We start from the raw sequence: 20,999 nt of genomic DNA, 5'->3' as shown, positions 1-20,999 counted from the left end.
TAACAAAGGCACCATCTCCTTCTGAAAAACCAACAAATCAAGATAATCAATTATCAGAAATATTATTATTATAATTAATTTTAAAGTTTTTAAAATTAAAAGATGTTTCGCGTGTAGTCTCTGAGAAGCTCTTATCAATTTTATATAAAAAATTAAGATTATCTGCTGATTGAGTATAACTTATAAAATTTTTACTATATAAAGTATTTATAAGCACTAAACTGTTCCAGCATATAGCGAAATTTATTACCCTAAAATCACTAATAGGGAAAGCCACCCCTTGACTTCAAACAATAAAACCTAAAATACCAATAGACATCATGGCATAAACCATACCAAGATACTTAATTAAACTAAATAAAAATATAAATTTTTTTATTATATATTTAATCATGGACCATCTCTTTTACAACTTATATAAAATTTTCTCAAGATTTAAGAAAATTTTTTCAATTTTTACCTAATAAAGAATTTTTAGAAGCTAAATGAGCTTTTAATTTTTTAAGTTCATAATATTTAAATAATAATTTTAATCTATTTTTTTTAGCAGACCTTGATGGATTTATTTTAAAATAAGCAAGTAATTTATTAATTTCATCTTTTCTAAAAACAGTTCATTTAAAAGCATCTTGTTTTACCATAGGATATATAGTACCACCATATAAAGTAACTAAAATATCTAATAAATATTTATTTTTTTGAGATACAGTAATTAATACTTGATTAGATAATAAATTCAAATAAATACTACCATCTGAATCAAAAAATCCACTTAATCATCCACTATTATATGATAAAGGTTCAGGATATTTTAAAGAAATATTATATTTTTCACATAATTTACCCAATTGTATAATACGATTAGGATTTCTTATTAAACCATTAACAGCGTGAATAACAAGTAAAATACCATTTTTATGATGTAATCTATATCTAGATCAATTTAGATCCGATTTAATTTTTATAGAACCACCAAATTTTTGTTTTATTAAAAAAAGACAAAATTTATCACGTGTTACCATAGAAATTTCTAAGCTAGCATAACCTTTTTTAGATAATAGAAAACAACCATTACCATCAATTAAACCAGCTAATCACTCATTAAATTTATTATTAATATTATTATTATTAAAATTATTATTATTATTATTATTATTATTAGTATTAATATTCTTAATATTAAGGATATTATTAGAAAGAGTTGAAAACAAACGTATGGCCTCTGAGATTCCTACTCACATGCTTAATCCTTTAGACAATGAAGTCATGGATTTCAAGTTAAAATAACTTGGTGCTTTGGTTATTTGCGGATTATTAAGAGGGATAAAAAATCCTTGTACAAAAATTATTACATTATTTAGATTTATCTTAAAAATAGAATTAAAAGTACATAAATAAGTATTTTGTATTATAATAGCTCTTAATTTTCTGCATATAGTTTGTTTCATTAAATTAACATTTAAAGGGCCATCTTGACCAAATACATTTTTACTTGAACTGGCTGAAATAACAGTACTAATAATACCAAAACCAGGTATAATTAATATATAAACCTCTGGGTGACCAAAGAATCAGAAAAGATGTTGGTATAATATAGGATCACCACCACCTGCTATTTCAAAAAAAGATGTATTAAAATTACGATCAGTTAATACCATAGTTATTGCACCAGCTAAAACAGGTAAAGATAATAATAATAAAACAGCTGTAATAACAACAGCTCAACCAAATAATGCAAGTTTATGTAATTTAATACCAGGGCTTCTCATATTAATAATAGTAGTTATAAAATTAATAGCACCTAATAAACTACTAATACCACTTAAATGTAAACCAAATATAGCTAAATCTACACTAGGTCCACTGTGACTTTGTATTCCAGCTAATGGTGGATAACATATATGTTGGTAACCTCATTTTTTTAAGAAAAATTATCGTTACACGCAGTAAATCTCTTTACTGTTCGGACTATACCTTCATCTATAAAAATAATTTCAATTATTTATATTTTTCGCAAATCTCTAACTAAATTTCTTATTTTATATAATTGATTATAATTATTCTTATATTTAATATAAGATCTAGATCAAATTCTATATTCCAAAGATTTTACTCCTTTCATAGTGTTATTAAAATATATTATTATGTTTTCAATAGCTCTACTATTAGTTGTATCTAAAATATAATGATTATAGAATTCTTTATATTTTACTTTATTACCTATATGTAATAATATAGCTATTGATTCTAATACGATTTTATCAAGTTTTTGTGTAAGACCAAAACCATGTACTATTCGAGTTGTATCTTTTTTAGTTAAATAAAAGCTACCTTCAGCTTCTATAAACCCAATTAATCAATTTTTAGTCATTACATTATTTATGGAATTTTTATCAGTTAACGGTAAATAAGCTTTATTTCAAGCAGGAGAAATATAACTATTTGTAGGTTTTAAATCTTTTATTTTTTGAATTTCTATATCTTTTTTCTCTTTATCAAGCTCCATATTATTTAATATAATTAAGGCCTTTTTTAATTTAATATAATCAAAATGTTTTGTAGTTAAAAGAGGATACTTATCAAAAATAGGTATCAGTACAGTTTCTATAATTTTTTTATCTCTTATAAAAAATTGTACCTTTTTACCATCCTTTGTTATAGAACCAAAATTTAACTCTTTTTTTATATAATTTAAAATTCTTGCATTATAAGCTGATTGTGTTAATTTGAAACCTAAATTTCATTTTATTTTTCCTTTAAATTTTTGTTGTGATATATGAAAATTACCATCTCCATCCGTAAAACCCACAAATCATTGCTCAAAATAATTTAAATTACTTTTATTTTTATTAAGATGCTCTTCGTTTAGTCTCTGATGATTACTAAACAAACGTTTGTTAAATAATCAGGCGTATTGTCTCCTTGCTATATACATTTTTACATACGTCTGAATCTTATAAATTATCGACAGACATGAGTAGTATACTACGTATATTATATTTTCAAGATATAATATTAGAAGAGGTTCACGCATTGAGAAGAGTTTATATATATTTATATTTCTATAAAATAACTCCTTATCCTTATTAAGAGTTCAACCAGTACCTACACCATTTTCTATAATAGATGCAAATACAAATAGTAATAAACTAGGAATTAACAATCAAAAGCTGATATTATTTAATCTAGGGAATCAATTAAATTAAGTAAATTATTACCTAAATGGACTATATCTTCATCCATTATATAATGGAGCTTCGCGTGTAGTCTCTGAGGATCCTACTAATAATAAAAATACATTATAATATTTTATTTTTTGGTTTCCTGCATAACCCTCCCATGTATGTAAATGTTTTACAATAAATTCAGTCAATAACTAACTTTTAAACATTAAATAAATAATATTTCAATTTAGAGTCTTTACATCTGTTTAATAATTGAGAGATTATATGCTTATAGCGTAGTAATAATAATAAAGTTTACACTTTATAACGGCAATCCCTTGTTTAGAGAAGAATATAAAAATATCTAAAATAATCCATTCAAATGGTCTCAATTAAATTCAGTTCTATTTTTATTCATACGATTTTTAAGACGTTTTATAATAACTAAACCTTTTTCAGTATTGTGTAAATTATTATACAACAAATAAACAATTTGTTCTCAATCTTTATAATCTAAATATTTACTTGATAATAAAGGATATTTAGTTAAATAAAAAATAACATTATAAATAGAGGTTTTACTAGAAGCCCTTAAAATAAAATAAGGTTTTTTATATGATGTTTTATCTAATAACTTACAATTTAAAAAAGAAGATATATCTTTTAATATATTAATATAACCTTTATTAAAAATAGGATGATTAATTTTTTGTTCAATTCTTAATCTACATGAAATCTTTATTTTATCAGTTTTTACAGATTTAGTATATTGTACAGAAAAAGAACCTTCAGCATCTATAAAACCACTCAATCAACTAGTTTCAGAAAAATCAACAACATTTAAGGGTAATATATTAAAATCAGTTCTATGATTTAAATTTAATCAACGTATAAGATCATTTAATTGATATAATTTAGGTGTTTTTAATTCACCATTTATTAATTCAACTACATTTTTTAAACCTGACACGGACGAAACTATTAAAACACAAGCATTTTTTTTAGGCATATATCTAATAAAACCTGAACCTATAATATCTAGTATCTTTTCAGCTAATTTAACATTCCTTAAACCAAAAAGTATACAAAATCTAGGGTTTTTATTTTCAGGATAATATATTATACCATCACCTTCAAAAAACCCTGCTAAGTATGAACTTATATTTTTTTTAGATATTTTATCTGATAAATTTATATTAATCTCAGGGAGATCCCTTGTTTTTGCCATATCAGGACCTCCGACTAATAAAGGTAATAAGAAATTCATTAATTTACAATCGTTAAATTGTATTTGGACTATATATTCATCCACTTATTAAATGGAGTATAACGTATAGTCTCTGAGGATCCTCTATAAAATATATTTCATTTTATTTTCGTTTCCTGCAGATCATCCCTTTACATTTTTATTTATTTTTAGTGTTATATACATTTAATTTATAAATATTTTAAACTTTTACAACAACTATAATAAAACTTTAGGAACTTCCTGCATATAGTTATATTTTAATAAGTAATATTACTATTACTTTCGGCAATTTCTTTTTATAAAATTTTATACAATCTAATCTAAATGTGAAAAATCTAATTGTGTACGGTTTTAAACTTTTTTCAAACTCTAATAAATTTTTAGTTGTTAAACGTTTACCTGCTAATTTGTTGCACTACATTCAATCTTTATAATCTAAATATTTAAATGAATACAAAGGATAACCTTCTTAGTATATAACTTTAATATGACTTTATTTTGCAAAATTACAGTATAAGAATAAAAATAAATTTTTTTATATTTTGTTATATAGATCTAGAATATAAATTAACGTTTAAATATCTAGATATAATACACAATATATTTAAATAACTAATAGCTCCTATATAAACTGAACAATCTTTATTTATAAAAGCTTGTTTGTAATTATTATAGCTTTATTTTTTCTATTTATTATATTAATACTAAAATTACCATCTCCATCTGTATACCCTGCTAATAGTGTTTATAGGTGAAACATCTAAATTTATAAATTCTATTTTAGTTTGATAAAATTCATTATATCAATTTATTACATGATGTTGTAATGCTTCTATAGTACGCATATTTATAAGATTAATAATTTTTATAACAAAATTTTTAATATGTCATATAACACATAGTGGTTTATTATACAATTTACCAACATTAAGTATAGATTATAATTTATCATTTAAACTAAAATTTGAGGTATATATCTTTTAGTTTTATAATTATTAACATGTATAGCAAAAGACCCAATTTAACCCAACTAAATAAGCCCCTAATTTTATTCTTAATTTAGATTCTTAAATAATTGATTATATTGTATAGTTATTTATTTTAATTTTACCGAAACCTCCAATTAAAGCAGGCATAACCATAAAAAAAATCATCATTATAGCATGTGCTGTAATAATACTATTATATAGTTGATTATCTGCAATATATTGTACACCAGGTGCAGACAATTCAAGTCTGATTAGTACAGAGAAAGCTGTACCTAATAAACCAGAAAATAAAGCAAACATTAAATATAATGTTCCTATATCTTTGGCATTAGAAGATAAAAATCATCTTTCTCTTCACATTGTTAAATCAAACATACTAGTTTTGTCAACATTTGACGAAGTTTGATAGCTCCTAGATAAATTAAATAATTTACCACTTAAATTAAACATATCTTTATTGAGATAAGCTCTGATTATTTGTTATAGTACATAACTTTAATCTTTAAATAAATTTTAAGGAGGGTACCTTGAATTGAACAAGGATATACTATGCCACATACAGCTGTTCTACCTATTAAACTATACCCACCTAAATAAAAAAAAAATAAAAATAAAAATAAAAAGCCGGGAGAGAAAGTTGAATTCTCATTCTTAATTCATGAAATTATTGTTCTACCTATTGAACTATCCTGGCTTAATTGCTATAAATTATGTTGGAGCGATTCGAACACTCAATAATAAATACCAAAAATTTATGACTTACCTATTAGTCGACAACATATTATGGGTAACAAGACTCGAACTTGCAAAGTTAAAACTATTCCATCCTAAGTGGAACCTGGTTACCAATTTCAGCATACCCATTAATTAATTGCTCGAAATAAGACTTGAACTTATAACCTAAACATCTTCAGTGTTCCGCTCGACCAATTGAGCTTTTCGAGCTAAATTTATATTTTAGTTGGAGTTATCAGGAATCGAACCTGATTCCAAGACATGCAAAGCCCTTGTTTTACCAATTAAACTATAACCCCCTAAATATTTTTATCCGAAGAACGATTTGAACGTTCACGACTTGCGTCACTTAATCTTAAGTTAAGACTGTCTACCTATTCCAGCACTCGGATTTTTTATACTTTCTTTTTTTATAATTTAAGGCTAAAATGAGTCGAACATTTATCTAAGCTATCATGAGCAGCTGGCTTTACCATTAAGCTATAGCCTTAAAAAGTGTTTAAGCGGACTTAGGACTTGCACCTAAATAAGTTGATCATGACTCAAGTATGTTACTATTACATCAATCCGCCTTTAAAGTGAATAAAGTATAAAATATAAAATAAAAATCAAAAAGCTTTTAAGCGGACTTAGGATTTGCACCTAAATAAGTTGATCATGACTCAAGTATGTTACTATTACATCAATCCGCCTTAAAAATGTATATATAAAATATAAAAATGTATATATAAAATATAAAAATGTATATAAAAAATATAAAAATGTATATAAAAAATATAAAAATGTATATAAAAAATATAAAAATGTATATAAAAAATATAAAAAAGCTTTTAATGTGGACTTAGGTTTTGCACCACCTGTTGCTGAGACAGGTATGTTACTAATACATTAATCCGCATAAAATAAGAAATAGGTGATTCGAACACCTGACCTTTCGTGTGTAAAACGACAGCTCTACCGCTGAGCTAATTTCTTTTAACCCAAGAGAGATTTGAACTCTCGCACTAGCAGTGAAAATGCTATGTCTTAACCTAACTTGACCATTGGGTCTAAAACATAAGCCCAGTGCAAGTATCGCACTTACTTCAATCGATTACAAAACGATTACATTACTTTTATGCTAACCGGGCTAAAAATTTTATTATATAAAAATAAGATATGTGTTATATCTAGTATTTTAACAATTAGTACTTTATATCTAAAAATAATTAAAATTATTACAATTAAAGCCTATAAAAATAAATACGTAATATTCTATTACGTTTATTATAAGAGTATCTAATAGTAAGCTTCGTGCTTATATGCTTTCAGCACTTATCTATAACTGACTTAGCTTTCCTGCCATGCTTAATATATTAAGATACTTTAGTGAAAGTATTAATAAAATCTATATAAACAACAGGTAAACCATAGATCAATATTCCCAACTCCTTTCGTACGAAGGGATTATCTAATGTTTACTCTAATTTCCCCTAGAAGATAGAAACCATACTGTCTCACGACGTATTAAACCCAGCTCACGTAGCTCTTTAATCGACGAACAGTCGAACCCTTCATGATTTCTGCATTCATGTGGATGAGCTAAGCCGACATCGAGGTGCCAAACAGCGCACTCAATTTGTACTCTCTTGCGCATATAAGCCTGTTCAATTTATGTTATCATAAAAGTTTTCTTTTATTTCCATTTTTCTCAAAATGGTTCAGACTATTTCTTTATCTTTACTAATTATATATTTTTTTTAAACAAAATAAATTTTTTTAATAACCGCTTATTCAACCTTTTACACCAAAAGATCCTATATCAGTTTTAGATTTTAATAAGGTATATTCAACATTAGGTTTTTGTGTACCTCTTATTAAACTATGAGGTAATTTATCTAATGAAGAATGTATATTAATTAAACTACCTTTATATCTAACTTTGGATATAGATTTTGCAGCAGTGAAACGTCTAGTTAATCTACCTGTAATATGTAATCTTAAACCAGATAAACTTTTAAATCTAATATCTCTAAATACAGTTTTTTTTAAAGAATTAGATTTAATTTTATTCCTTTTTAATAATAGATATATTAAATAATTAGGTACATCTAAATTATTAATTTTTAAATTAACTGTATAATAATTCATATAATATCTTAATAAATCTAAATCATATATATAATGTTTACTTTTTATTTTTGGTTTTCTGATAATTCTTTTTAAAAATCTTATTTTTTTATTTTTATTTTTATCTATTTTTAATTTCAAAGTTTCTGTTAATATATCACTATTTAAATAATAATATTTAAGATTAATAAAATTAAATTGTATATTTTTATTATATATTTTCTTTATAAAATTAGTTAAATTATGTAAATAATAATTATTAAATTTAAATTTATTAATAAATACTAATTGTTTAAGTAAAATATACTTTTTTATCTTAGATATATTTTTACGTATATATCTTTTTTGACGTTTAGTATGATAATTTTGAACATATTTAATTCTAGAAACCTTATTTAGTTGTAGTGATCTTATCGTGTGTAATTTTTTTTTATTCTCTTTAGCTTTAACTTTATGAATTCTTTTTTTTAATATTAGTATTTTTTTTAATTTAAAATATTTCATTAAAGATTTAAGCTTCTTTGATAATTTTTTTTTTAAATTTAATAATTGTTTATTATAAATATATATAGTAATATCAACTAAATCATTAGTATGTTTAAATTCACCATTACTAACAAATATTTTATTATTTAAAAATCTTCTATTACATATAACATTTCATACATTTATTTCTTTATATTTTCTAAATCTAGCTTCTAGATTTAAATTAAATAAATTAAAATATTCTTTAATAAGTCTATTTGTTATTTTTTTAGCATCAACTAATGAATATAAAGTATTTTTATTATAAACATAAATAAAATTTTTTCAATTTCTTACCAGAGCTGGATATTTTAAAACTTTTTGATATGAATTTTGGTTTAGTAAAACTTGTTCTTTTTTAGGTTTAAAATTTAATTTCGATTTAACAATATTTAACATAAAAATAATCAAAATTATTATTAATATAATATTTTTATTATATAATAACAAAGATTTAAAATCTATTTCATTAACAAATATGTCAATAATAATACAGATATATAAATATAAATATATATATATATATATATATATCTAAAAATAAAAATATATAACTAATAAAGATATTGGGAGTATATAAAAGGATTATTATTAGCATTATTCACCTTTTAGTCGTTGAACGTTCTTATTTATAAATATGCTTAAATAAGCTTCGCTTCAAATAGACTTAAAAATTGCAAAGCAATATAAGTTATTTTTGAAATTTACCCAAAATATTACCAATATTTCAAAATATTGGAGGACTAACAAGTAATCCCTAGCGTAACTTTTTCTATAATCCAAGACCTTTCCTTTCTGCATCTTGTGATCATATGCCCCGCTTACGCGACTGATAGACTTGTAAGTCAAACAGTAAAGCAAGATTATGCCATTAAACTTTTAAAGTATAAAAAATTCTTATAATATAAAAGATATATTATTCTTTTATATTATAAATAATAATCAATCAAATTTTTGATTAATTATTAATATACATCTATTTACCATATAGTTAAAATCTTACCTAAATATAAAAATAAAAACGTATTTAATACAATAATAACTGGATAATTATTAATAATTAATAACAAAATAAAAAAAAAAATAAAGTATAAAAACATTTATAAATTATTTTTGTAAATTAAAATTTACAAATTTACAAAATGAACTTTGGATATACCCAGGTACTTTTTATGGGATCTGTGCCCCGCATAAACTGCCTTCCAATCATAAAGAATACAATTAAACAATTAAAGGTGTTTCAATTTTATCAACAATTACCTTATACTCTAAAAATTATTATATTATATTCTTAATTAGTAACAGTAAAGCTGCATAGGGTCTTCTCGTCTACCTAGAGGTAAGCAGCATCTTCACTGCTATTTCAATTTCACTGAGTCAATCCTCGAGACAGCTGTTGTATCGTTACGTCATTCATGCAGGACCGCATTTAACGGCCAAGAAATTTCGCTACCTTTGGACCCTTATAGGTACATGGTTAATAAAATTTATCATACAAAAATTTTATTCTCGATTTAAATTCATATTTTTTTTTATATCTAATATTTCATTAAACCCTTTTTCTGTTAAATGATTTTTATTTTTTACAATATTAGCAACTTTTTTAAAATCAAAATAATCTAATTCTTTTATTCCCTTAATATTGTATTGATCAAAGAATGGTATTATAATATTTAATATATCTCCCGTATTTACAATCTGTAAAGCTACTGAAGTATTAGTATAATAAATATACTTATTATCTTCGAATTTAAAAAATTGGGCTATTCCTTTTATTACTTTATCTTCTCTATTATGTAATGTAATAGATAATCTTAATTGTACTTTACCTATCCGAGATTTGGTAGTTTTAATATTAAAACTACCATCTCCGCTTACAAAACCTGAGATTCAATAAGGATTAGGAATACCTTCGAATTTAAATTCTAACCTATTTCTTTTAACTACTGTAAAGTTATCTAATAATTTTTCAGATAAGCCTTTATTAAGAGAACTCTTAATTTCAATTATTTTTAATATACCTTGTTCTGTCAAATGTTGCTCAAGTATAATAAGATTAAAAATTTCTTTAAATAAAGCATAATCTAATTTTTTAGCTGTTACTAAAGGGTATTTATCAAAATGATCTATTATTACATGTAAATCTTTAAATGTTTCTACTCTATAATAAACTTTACCACTTGAACTATATATATTACCAACTTGAAATCAAGCTTTAATATTTTCTAGTATAGATAAATCTTTTTTATCAAGACCAATAGCAAACATTGCTTTTACTCTTCAATTGATTCTTCTATCAGAACGTGGTTGTAATAAAACAGAAAAAGAACCTTCCGCATCAACAAAACCTGTAATAAATCAAGGATTTAGTTGATTAGGTAGATTATTTGAAATAAATTTTTTTTGGTTAGAAAGGACTTTTACTTGATAATTTCTTTCGAAACCCATTAGAGTACACCTTAAATTCATTAGAAAATATCTAATGAATCAACTACCGTCTACTCGTTGCTCTTTTACAATATTAATTTGGTTAGCAGGTTTAATAAATATTGATTTAGATCCGCGATATCCCATTTCACTTTCGTTCATCTTTTGACTTATTACTATACCTGAATAATTACTTCAGCCACTTATATATTTTCATATATAGTTTAGTATCAAAAGTTTTAGGGGGTCCCCGGAATTTGATAGTTTGACCCACATTAGAGATATCCTACATCTCACAACAGGCCGCCATTAATCGGGGTATCCATCAAAACCTAAATTTTATATTAAGAAAATCCGTTATCCAGCCGACATCGGGCAGACATCACACTCAATACTTTGATATTTTATCTTTGCAGAGTGCTTTGTTTTTATTAAACAGTCGTACAACATTATTTTATGCTTCCTCTTATTTACCTGATATATTAATAAAAATAAATTTTTATTTATCAAGAATAATGGCTCTCCTTATCCCAAAGTTACGGAAGTCAATTTGCCGAGTTCCTTAAGGATTGTTCACTCAAACGCCTTCGTATTCTCTACTTGCTTACTTGTGTTAGTATCTAGGTACGGTTTAGTAACTTAATTTCTTAAGTGAGATCTTTTTTTCATTGCTCTAGTTTCCAGAACCTTTATCACTATTAAAAGGTCTTATATACAAATTATCATCTCTTACTTGTTTCCATCGATTATCACCCATTTGGGTTATATAATATATTATTATATATCTTTTCTCTTAGATACCGAAATTTAAATAAAATACCATAAGCTTAAGGCGAGGAAATTTATTCCTTTTTCGTTACTCATGTCAGCATTCTCTCTTGGATTATTTTATATATATTATATATTTTTATTTCTTAAAAAGAAATAATCTAAAATTTATCCAATGTTCCGCTACCCCTTATATATATTTATATAAATATATATAAGTACAAGATTTCGGTATATTGTTTAGATCCGTTAAATCTTCGGTGATCTTTTCTAAATTAATTAATCAGTGCTCTGTTACGAGGTCTTCAAAAAATGGCCGCTTCTAAGCCTATTTCCTGATTGTTTTTGAAAAAAACATCCTTTATTTCACTTAACTATAATTTTGGAACCTTATATTCTTGTTCTGGGCTGTTTCCCTTTTGACATACACAGAGTCTATAAAGACTTCTCCCTAAATAGTTAATATAACTATCCATTTAGACAAAAACCACTATATAGTGGTCTATTTCAATTATTGAAATAAAAGCAAAACTTATGTATTACCATTTTCATTATTAATTCATCTATATATACCTGATTTATTTATATTTTCAGATATAAGAGTAGATTTATTTAATTCTGTATTAAGATAATTTTTAACAGGATAAAATATATTTTCTGTTAACATAATAATCATTAGATTCTATTTTACTTGAGGAGACCACTAATCATTAAATAGATATGTGATACAATCAGATGTAATCAATCTATTTTGCTTTATTGCCATTGCATTCTTTCGAATGAGGCTTGACTATAACTTAAGCTTGCGCCAACCAACATTTAGTCGATGAACTGCATACCATTTATTAAATGGAACTTGGCTGCAGATCACCTATTTAACTATTATTAAAAATAATTATTAATAATAATATATATATTTCGATTTTACCATACCACGAGTCATTACCTGTGCCATAAATATGTTACCACACTTACTTGGTTGAAATATCTTTAAGGCTTTCCCGCAATTTGAAGGTTTAATGCAAAAGGTTCACTTTTACAAAGGCTGTAATGTATTAACCTTATCGCACTATGTCTGATTATTCAACATTCATCTTTGCCCTTTCGAGTGCAAATACTCTCCGATAAAATCAGCACGATCCCCCGATGTAAACAAAAATATTTTGCTCGAGATCACAGTTCTGTACCTGCTAAGATGTTAATTAAATTACCTACTTACATAGGTTTCGCGGAAAACCAGCTATACTAGTCTGTTTTGTCTTTCACTAACTTACCACAGTTCTTCGGATATCTTTACCACGATACAAATTATCTCTTTAACCTTAAAAAGGTAGAGCTGAGATTTTTCTCCTTAAATAATTAAAAATTATCCATTTAACAGATAATATAGTTTTTACTTTTTTGTAATTAAATATAATTTTTTTAAAAGTCTATTATTTAGTAATGCTTGACTTACTGAAGCTTTTGTAACACCTAAAGCTTTACCTGCCTCAGTTAAACTAGCAAATTCTAAAATTTCATTAGTTTTTATATTTTTAATTACAACAGCAATTTTTCTTGCTTCTGTAGCATTATAAGTAGAAAGAGCTTTTATAGCTCTAACTTCTTGACTTAATACAAAATCCCTCATCTTTTTAATAGATTCTGGTGTATGTTTATAACCTAAAGTTGAACCAGCTTTTTTAGCTATATTATAAGAACATTTTAAAATATCTAAGTAATATTGTTCCCTTTCAAGAACATCTTTTACATCGCAATACTCTAAAATCTCTAAAGTAAAATTAAAAAATCCATAAGAGCTCTATCTATAGGTCTATTACTTTTAATTAAAGAACGTAAACTATAATAAGTATACATTCTAACACTTATATTAATAGAACTCCCTACATATGAATTACCATTAATTTTATTAATTCAACGATAAACACCAACTTTTTTACGATTATCTGCTAATATTTTTAATTTATCCTCATTTGCATTAGTATAAACAAACACAGGCGTCACGCTATTTAAAAATGAATAATACCTATACGATATTAATATGTATTTATTTTGTAGAAAGAAATAAAATTTGTTAGCTTTAATAATAAAAATAAATTAAAAATATTAATGATTTTAGATATTATTCTTTCAATTCTATCATTAGTTTAGGGTGCTAACCTTCTAATGACCCGAGTACCTTTCTACAGTGTACTTTGCTTATAGCTGCTACGGGTATTTACTCGTAATAATTATTCGTCTATTATTTAAATAATAAATTTAAAGGTAATAAAATCATAATATTAAAAGGAAAAATGTTAAACTATATTACCTTGCAATGTTTCCATTGAGGTTTGACTATACTTTAAGCTTACGCCTATCACCATCTAGTCGATGAACCTTACTCCATTAAGGAGATTGGCTGCGGATTACCCATTTACTTACGTAGATCAATCTTTATTTTACTATATCGCGAGTCATTACCTGCGCCTTATACTATGTTACCATGTATAATTAGTTAAGATTGCTTTAGGGACTTCCCGTCAATTTGATGATATAAAGCAGAAATTTTATTTCTACTAGGGCTATTTATAACGGCTCATTGTTATTTTAACCCGTTCGGACTTTTATAATCCTGACCATAGTAAGATCACTAGTCTTCGGGTCTAAAATTAGAAACTTTATCATTTTTTCATAATTGGTTTATCTAGGCAAAATCTTTATTTATTTGCTTGCTTCTAATATTAACTTGCTGACCCATTATACAAAAGGTACACTCATATTATTTATTTAAAATTTTATTTGAGCTGCTTATAAAACTACTATTTCAAATTTTACCTCACGGTACTTTTCTCTATTGCTTATATATTATATTTAGCTTTAGAGGAAGGTTCCCCTATATTCAAACAGATTTTAATCCATTTTACTTATAAGCTTTTCTATTTTTAATTTTTAATTAAACATAGAATCTCGTTTGATTTTTGTTTTTAAAGTTATTAAGATATTTCAATTCACTTTATTTATTTATTAAAATTTATCTTAGATTTAGAATACAATCTAATATCTTTAATATATAGCTAATTATCCTTAATAGTTTCTTTGTATACATATTTTGATATAAAAATATCAAAATTAAAATATATCCTACATATATATTTACATAATATTTTTTTATTATCAGGTTATTATGATTCGAACATAACTATTTCTCATCCCAATTGAGACGCCTAACCACCCGGCTCTAACCTGTTTTTCAGAGAATATCCGATTCGAACGGATGTGGTCTGATTGACCAAATAAGTTTCAAGCTTACCACTTTAAACCCCTCAGTCAATTCTCTCTCTATATTTAGATTATCCTAAAATATATCAAGAGCACTCAGATTTGAACTGAGATCTTGAAGTTTGAAGCTTCCAATTCTACCTTTAAACTATACTCTTATAAATCTTAAATCTTTAAATTATACTCATATAATTCTTATATATATATATATATAGATATATATATATACACTTATATAAATTTACTATATTATATATATGATTCCTTAGCGAATTGAACGCTAATCCTACTCTTATCAAAAGTATACTTTACCTTTAAGTTAAGGAATCTTTATAATCGGAAAAGAGATGAATCGAACATCTAGGTGTTAATACACAATATTTAGCAAATATCTTACCTTACCTCTGGCAACTTTTCCTGAATATATTACGGGTTAAATCGGCTACGATCCGATATCAATTTTCTCGACAAGAAAACCCTTTACCAATTAAGTTACTAACCCTATAAATATGACCAGTCGAATTCGAATCGACACATTTCACATGGTACGCGAATAGTCTACCATTAACCTATGGTCATTAAAAACATAAGACTTATGGGATTTGAACCCATATAAAAATGATTAAAAGTCATACGTTTTACCTTTAAACTAAAGTCTCTAAAAAAAAAATAATATTTTGATAAATAATAAAAATAAAAATTAAACAAAATATTTAAATACTAAAATTATAAGATTTGACATAATTATCTTAAACAAATTAAAAATAAATTATTATCTTCTTTTAAATGGACTACGGGAGATTCATTTGACTACTTTAGGAAATTGTGATTTTTTAAAAGAATAAACGTGTTTCTTAAGTTGTATACTTTGTCTAGGTAATTTTTTCTGTATAAAATACATACCTTTTTTCAAATCTTCTCAATTATTAACTAAATCTCGTATATCCTTATTTTTTAGACCCATCTTTCTTAAAGCTTTTTCGAGCTTCAATTGTTTATTCATATTTTCACAAATTCTTCATTGTGTTGATTTTAGTCTTTTAGAATTCCCTACAAATTCTCGTAATTTTCTTGACATTTTTTTCTTTAACTCTGTTCTTACAGGTTTGTCAGTTGTTTCTGCAAAAACTTTCTTTAAATCACCCAATTTCTGACTAATTTCTAATGCTCTTGCTCAATAAGCTTTAAATTTTTTGTATATAGAAAGCTGAGATGAAAATAATTTAGCTGAAGCTTCTACAGTATCTCACTGCTCTGGTTCAAGATATTTATCATCTGTAGGTTTATATTCTATTAAATCTCTTTTATAATATTTATCTGCATAATTGTCATTTTCTCATGGAATATCACTATCTCCTGGTAGAAAACCAGAACTGTGTTCTATGGCTACTACTATATTATCGTGGTTCTCACACACTGTTGTAAAGAGGTCTAACATCATCATATCTGTCTTTCTTTCTCTTTAATAACCCCAGTAGTAAACCGATATATATAAAAATAGCCAGACTACATCAACAAAGTGTCAATAGAGTATCCCTCCCTCCAGACCTAAGTGATGGTGGTCAGTAAAATGATAACATAAAAAACGTCATAATCCTACTGCCAGGAACGCAGTTCCCACCAATACATGAAAACCATGAAAACCTGTTCCAAAATAGAAACAAGAAGCATAAACACCATCTGATATAGTAAATGATGATACTGTATATTCTATACCTTGGAAAGCTGTAAATATTGCAGCTAAACCTACTGTATATACTAAACCATATAAAGCACCACTTCTATTACCCTCTATTAATGAATGATGACTATAAGTTACTGTTACCAAATCTCAAAATAATAATTTTATTGTTTTTTATTATTCATGTAATTTTAATTAATTTTTTTTATTTACCCATTAATAATAATTTAATGATTTGTAAACTTAATTAAAATCCTTGTGTTTAAATTTAAAAGAGATTTCGACTATACATTAAGCAGCAATTTCAGCTACCCACCAATGAACTAGTCTGTAGCGATTTTTATAAAAACCGACGGTCTTAACTTATTATATTCGTCGTTAACCGTTTTCATTAGTATTGCCCTATTATATATATATATATATATTAATGTTTTTTTTATAAAATTGCACATTAGATTTATAACAGGACTATGAAATAAATATTTTTTAACTTAAATTGGCTTTAATTATATTTAATTTATATAAAAAATAAGGATGCATATATGGTAATACAATAGGTGTTAAATTAGGTAAATTAGATTTAGGTATATAAATATTATATTGATTAATTGCACCTGTTGCATGTATTGATACTTTTAAATTATATTTTTTTTCTAATATAGATACTAAATATTTTACTTCTAATAATTTAAAACTATTAGTAGCTAATTTTATACCTTTATTTTGTATTCAACCACCATCATCCATAATTCAAATAGCTAAAGCTATAGGAGATAAATAATCATCTATTCAATTAGGTATTTTTTTTTTATTATTTTTATAAAAATCATCATATATTCAATTAAAAGAACTATAAGTAAAAGTTCTAAATCTACAATAATAATTCAATTTACCATTAATTAATCTACTTTGTATTTGAGGTATATTTTCTTTACAATAACCATGTTTTAATAATATCTTATGTAATCATAAAATATATTCTAAATGTTCTCCTTTTTGATAAAAACAAAATCTAGATCCATTACCATCTCTTTCCATATGACCATCACCTAATAAAGATCCTATTAAGATACATAATACTTCAAAATTATGAGGTCCTATACGTTTAGTAGATAAAGTTCTAGATAGACTAAAAGGTAAAAATTTTAAGTTAATAATATTGTTTATTTTATTAAAAAAATATTTATTTCATTTTAGGCAAACACCTGAAGACAATAAAATTATAGTATTTAATAAAGGTAATTCAAAAGGATTTATACCACTTATACCTAAAGGAGGTCACATAGCACCTATTTCAATGTTAGGTGATAAAGAACTATGAAAAAAAGTTCAAAATATAGCTAAAAAGAATAAAGCTTCAGAAACTATAAATAAACCAATACCTAAATTTAAACCTCTTTGTACTGCATATGTATGATTACCTAAATATGTCTAAAATAAATATATTACTATATTTTTGGACTATATCTTAATTAATAGGTTTTATAAACGTATTAATTTTTAACCATCTAGTCTCTGTAGATACTGAGTGATATTTATCTGTCTATCAGTATCCTGCTTATAGTCCTTAACTAAGGATTTTCAAGCAATTTGTTAAATTTAAAGAGAGCACATATATTTTATAATTTATTTATTAAAGATTTTATATATAATATACCTTTTTCTGTATGATGTTCTTTAGTTATTATCATATTATATATAATTTCTCATTTTTTATAATCTGTAAGTTTATTACCAATTAAAGGATATTTATTAAAATATTTAATTAATAACTCTATATTATTAATAGATGAAACATAAGTAGAGAATACTTCAGAGTTTGTATTATTTGTATATCTTTTTAAATTACAAGATAGAAAATGAGCCAAACTTTCCATAAAAGGCTTCATATCACAGCATGTATATTTATCATATACACATTGATCTAATCTAAAATTTAAAGAAATATTAGTACTTAATGAACTTGATTTACTTTTTACACATTTAACACCAAAATGTCCATCAGCTTCTGTAAAACCAGCTAATCAACTATTTTCTTTAAAATCAGAATTATTTAATGAACTATTAGGTATATTAATAGAATATTTTTTATTCAAAAAATCTATTAATTCATTAAATCTTTTATTTTTAGGTGTTCTTAATTTACCATTTAATAAATTTACTATAACTAATATACCTTTTATATCTCCAATGATATAACGTAATATATTATTACCTGTTATTTGAAAACGACCTATATTTCCTAATTCTGATCTTAAAAAAGCATACATACTTAAATTATTTATATGTGAAGTAAATACTATTCTAGGATTAAGTATACGATTTAACTTTGTAATTCCTAAACAAGGAAGAGATATATGACCATCACCTTCTAAAAGACCAGCTAAATAAAAACCTAACTCATTTTTATCTTGATGTTCATTATTATCTTGATGTTCATTATTATCTTGATGTTTAGAAAAAACTCATATATTATTTTTACTCTTATAATCATCTAAAGCTTTAATAATATCTTCAATTGGTATTGATCTTGCAATATTTAAATTATAATTAATATTTAAACTTCTACCCTCTGAGATAATATCTCTAAATCATAAAGACATAGACATAATTAAATTTAGAATAGCAATAAAAAATAAATTTCAACCCAATTCAAAATTATGCATACCTAATACCCCTGAAGTTGTTAAAGTAAACAAGGCTATACTGGTATTAAGTGGCCAAGGGGAAGGAGAAACTAGATGATACGGATGAAATTGTAAATTCAAAATAATCTAGTAAACTCCATATTTATATATTATTTATTACTTTTAATAGTTATTACTATAGAACCTACCATACTTAATAATAAGATTAAAGATATTAAGATCAATCATATAGAATAAGTAGAATACATAACATTACCTATATTATTAATATCAGATAAACCTAATAAAGCTATATCTCAATTATTACTACTAGCAAAATAAATAATATCATTAGAATTATATCAAGATGAAATATTATAATTATCAATATTTAATTTAGTATTTATAGGTAACATTTGACCTAATATATAAATAAAAGGAATAATAACAAGTATAGAAAGAGGTAAATAATTATAATTATTATTAAAAATTTCAGAAATTCTAATATTGATTAACATTAAAATAAATAAAAATAAAATAGATACAGCACCAATATATACAAGTAAATAAGATAAACCTAAAAAAGTTAAACCAATTATAATTAAATATATAGAAATACCAGAAAATAAAGCTATTAAAAATAAAACAGCTACAACAGGATTAGGACTTATAATAGTATATACACCAAAAAAAATACAAAAACCAAACAAAATATTTAAAATACCACTATGAAAACCATTAGTATCTAAATCAATAATACAATACAATAAAATCTAAAAAAAAAATCTCAGATATTAAATAAAACAAAAACTGAGCTAGCTGCGATAGGAAGAGAAGGAATTGAACCTTCGATGACTATTAGCCATTGAGTTTACAGCTCAACTCGTATACCAACAAACGAGACCTTCCTTAAACACATTGTGTTACTATTTTTTTTTAGATTAAGTTCATGAGTCCCGTGCAATTTCCATTACACGAACCATATTTCGACTTAACACCAATCAAAGTCACACATACGAAGATTATAAAATTATATATATATTTAGATTTATATATATTAAAATAATTAATAACCAAACTTATTGCATATACTTCTTTCAGCGCCTGACGAGTGGTTAGTACCTAATTGATCTCAAATTCACCGTGACGTTATGATTCACGATTACTAGTAATTCCTTATTCATGTAGCAATTTACATCCTACAATCCATATTATCCATTTTTAAAGATTAGCTCCATTTCACAATTTAGCTTCCTTTTGTTATGGTATTTGCAGCACGTCTATAGCCCACAATATTCTGGCCATGATGACTTGTCTTAGTCCCCTTTTCCTATGGAGGGATTAGTTCTAGAAGCAGGAAAAAATATATCTTATATAATTAAATAAAATCAGGGTTTTCGTTAGTTTACAGGAGTTAACCAGATCTCACGACACTAACTAAAGACAGCCGTGCAACGCTTGTAA

At 24.9% G+C, this 20,999-nt stretch overlaps 6 non-coding genes across 6 annotated transcripts; all 6 read right to left on the bottom strand.

The window, feature by feature from the left end:
* Nucleotides 1-6,274: 6,274 nt before the first annotated feature.
* Nucleotides 6,275-6,347, bottom strand: LOZ57_000006. Its single transcript has one exon. It is a non-coding gene; the product is annotated as a tRNA-Phe (tRNA).
* A 17-nt stretch (nt 6,348-6,364) lies between these two features.
* On the bottom strand, nt 6,365-6,436 carry LOZ57_000005. Its single transcript has one exon. It is a non-coding gene; the product is annotated as a tRNA-Ala (tRNA).
* Nucleotides 6,437-7,040: 604 nt separating this feature from the next.
* LOZ57_000004 lies at nt 7,041-7,112 on the bottom strand. The gene has a single exon. It is a non-coding gene; the product is annotated as a tRNA-Val (tRNA).
* A 1-nt stretch (nt 7,113) lies between these two features.
* LOZ57_000003 lies at nt 7,114-7,187 on the bottom strand. Its single transcript has one exon. It is a non-coding gene; the product is annotated as a tRNA-Glu (tRNA).
* An 8,627-nt stretch (nt 7,188-15,814) lies between these two features.
* LOZ57_000002 lies at nt 15,815-15,886 on the bottom strand. The gene has a single exon. It is a non-coding gene; the product is annotated as a tRNA-Lys (tRNA).
* Nucleotides 15,887-20,360: 4,474 nt separating this feature from the next.
* On the bottom strand, nt 20,361-20,445 carry LOZ57_000001. Its single transcript has one exon. It is a non-coding gene; the product is annotated as a tRNA-Tyr (tRNA).
* Between the last annotated feature and the right edge of the window lie 554 nt (nt 20,446-20,999).

This window comes from Ophidiomyces ophidiicola, mitochondrion (assembly GCF_022830035.1).
Source record: "Ophidiomyces ophidiicola strain CBS 122913 mitochondrion, complete sequence, whole genome shotgun sequence".
NCBI lineage: Eukaryota > Fungi > Ascomycota > Eurotiomycetes > Onygenales > Onygenaceae > Ophidiomyces > Ophidiomyces ophidiicola.
This window is presented reverse-complemented; position numbering and strand designations above follow the sequence as displayed.